Source organism: Sinocyclocheilus grahami, unplaced genomic scaffold (assembly GCF_001515645.1).
Source record: "Sinocyclocheilus grahami isolate Dianchi unplaced genomic scaffold, SAMN03320097.WGS_v1.1 scaffold654.1, whole genome shotgun sequence".
Lineage (NCBI taxonomy): Eukaryota > Metazoa > Chordata > Actinopteri > Cypriniformes > Cyprinidae > Sinocyclocheilus > Sinocyclocheilus grahami.
The window spans coordinates 1,555,446-1,558,942 of NW_015505833.1; positions in this window are offsets into that span (position 1 = coordinate 1,555,446).

A 3,497-nucleotide genomic window follows, 5' to 3' on the forward strand; every position below is an offset into this window, starting at 1 on the left:
CTTAAATGCAGGGGTGACCGCGCTTTCTCAGTTGCTGCCCCACTGTATTAGATCTGCACCTTCAATATCTGTTTTTAAATCCATGTTGAAAACCTACTTTTTTGACTTGGCGTTTTATCAGTGAGAACTTTTCTACTGTACTGTTTCTTTTAGTAATTATTTTGTATTGTCTTATTGAAATGTTTTTACTGTGTGGCACATTGGTCAACCCACAGTTGTGTTTAATAGTGCTATACAGTGGGTACGGAAAGTATTCAGACCCCCTTACATTTTTTACTCTGTTATATTGCAGCCATTTGCTAAAATCATTTAAGTTAATTTTTTTTCCTCATTAATGTACACACAGCACCCCATATTGACCGAAAAACTCAGAATTGTTGACATTTTTGCAGATTTATTAAAATAGAAAAACTGAAATATCACAAATCAAATTGACATTGACATTTGGAAATTAAAACTTTGGCTGGTTTTACAACCGAAGGCTGAGCAGTGTTGTAGCAGCTTGGAAAACTCATTGATTTTTACTGTGTGATGACAATCTAAAATCTTTAGTGTAATGTAAACAAAAAAATGTTGTTTAAAGTTAAAAATCAAACTGCAACATATAAATCATAAAGACAGTATTATACCCCAGTATATAATTTCATGATGATACATTTTCCCATGTCCTTTACGTCTGTGTAGTGACGCCAGAGGTTCTCAATGAAAGCAATGGGGCTCTCTGCACGCTGAAAAACACACTGAACGAGAACCTGATGCATTAAAAAGTGACACCAAAGGGTCCTGACCATGCATCCATACAGTATGTGATGAAATAGGAGTGAGAACATGTTGCTATAACGTATAACAAATGTTTATGTAGCTCTCTGCTTTCATGGCATTTGGTTGGATGACATGTACAGTGAACGTCAGAAATGATTAGAATGCATCCACTGTTTTGCTTTTTACCCAACAGTGTTTAAAAATCAGATCTACATCAAAATAAAGTGCTAGTTTTTGACAGATGCTGCAGACTGAGTCCAGTTCCTCTCCCTGCTGCATCTCCATATACTGTCCTCGCAAATAAAGGTGAAAACCCCTAAAGTCTATTTTATGATGAAGCATGCCCTGTTTAAGGCATTTCAGTGAAATGGCTTTATTTTAATCAGTAAGACTGGATTATCTTTAGGTTATTATCAGTGGCCTGCAGCACAGTCGAAGTTCAGACACACAGCACTCATGCACCTCTGTAAAGCCATCTGGAACAGAGTCTGATACGGTTTGTCAAATGCATAAATGCTGAGCCGCATCAGTAGAGATGATGTAGGCGCGTGAGAGGTACATTCCCCGTCTACACTGCGGCTGATCCCGAGGCCGGACCGCATTACGAAGAATGTGAAGATTTCACTGGAAGCTGTTAGTCTGGGTCTGAGGCGAGAGAGTCTGTGATAAAGCACTTAAGCCATCAACATTGTAATGAAGGGCAGAGCCGGAGGAGCTGCTCTGAACACTACATGAGCTTCTCAGAGCGATAAGATGGAGCAAAACACCTCTGCCCCACTTCAAACGCTCGGCAGGTTTGAGCACATGTGACGCTAAACGCCTCTGATCATGTTCTATTATTATAATTATTAATAGTGTTGTTTGAGTCCTTATTATTACTACTACTATTTGTCCTCTTCTTGATCCTCCAAACTCCCCCTTGTTCCTGATGAATGAGTTTATTGTTAATATTGTTATTATTGCTACTATTATTATTATTATTATTGCTACTACTATTACTATTATTACTTATCACCTTCCTCATGCTCCATCCTCCAATTTTTGTTATTAATGCTATTATTATCATCGTTATTATTATTATTGTCATCATTATTATTACTATTATTGTTTTCGACTATTGTTATGTCTGTTGTACTTTTCTACATGTTCCTTTGTTTATATACTTCCACCCCCCACACCCAGTTACACACACACACACACACACACACACACACACACACACACACACACACACAAGTTTGTTTTGTTGACCTTGGTTATCTTGTTATCTTGTTGTCACCTGTAAATAGTATATCTGTTTGCATAATAAAAAATAAAAAAATAAAAAACTTCTTAAAGTCAGGATAACCTCCAGTTTGTCGAGTGTGCTCAGGCTGTGCGCTCTCTTGTCTGTGTGAAGCATGCTGTTTGGATCTAGTTGGGTTTTCGGTTCAGTGCTGGGGTTCGATGCATTCATGCTCCATGTCTTGGCTTTATTCTCCCTGTGTGCTCTGTCCTGTGCTGCTCGTGTCTCTAGCTGCCGGTCAGTCTAGTGAGGCTATCATCTGCCTGCTAATCTTCTTGCTTGTGTTTGCTGGTTTTATTTCTGTTTCTTGTTTTGCCCTGTCACGGGGGTTGGATGACATGTACAGTGAACGTCAGAAATGATTAGAATGCATCCACTGTTTTGCTTTTTACCCAACAGTGTTTAAAAATCAGATCTACATCAAAATAAAGTGCTAGTTTTTGACAGATGCTGCAGACTGAGTCCAGTTCCTCTCCCTGCTGCATCTCCATATACTGTCCTCGCAAATAAAGGTGAAAACCCCTAAAGTCTATTTTATGATGAAGCATGCCCTGTTTAAGGCATTTCAGTGAAATGGCTTTATTTTAATCAGTAAGACTGGATTATCTTTAGGTTATTATCAGTGGCCTGCAGCACAGTCGAAGTTCAGACACACAGCACTCATGCACCTCTGTAAAGCCATCTGGAACAGAGTCTGATACGGTTTGTCAAATGCATAAATGCTGAGCCGCATCAGTAGAGATGATGTAGGCGCGTGAGAGGTACATTCCCCGTCTACACTGCGGCTGATCCCGAGGCCGGACCGCATTACGAAGAATGTGAAGATTTCACTGGAAGCTGTTAGTCTGGGTCTGAGGCGAGAGAGTCTGTGATAAAGCACTTAAGCCATCAACATTGTAATGAAGGGCAGAGCCGGAGGAGCTGCTCTGAACACTACATGAGCTTCTCAGAGCGATAAGATGGAGCAAAACACCTCTGCCCCACTTCAAACGCTCGGCAGGTTTGAGCACATGTGACGCTAAACGCCTCTGATCATGTTCTATTATTATAATTATTAATAGTGTTGTTTGAGTCCTTATTATTACTACTACTATTTGTCCTCTTCTTGATCCTCCAAACTCCCCCTTGTTCCTGATGAATGAGTTTATTGTTAATATTGTTATTATTGCTACTATTATTATTATTATTATTGCTACTACTATTACTATTATTACTTATCACCTTCCTCATGCTCCATCCTCCAATTTTTGTTATTAATGCTATTATTATCATCGTTATTATTATTATTGTCATCATTATTATTACTATTATTGTTTTCGACTATTGTTATGTCTGTTGTACTTTTCTACATGTTCCTTTGTTTATACATTCCCCCCCCCCACCCACAGTTACACACACACACACACACACACACACACACACACACACACACACACACACACACACAAGT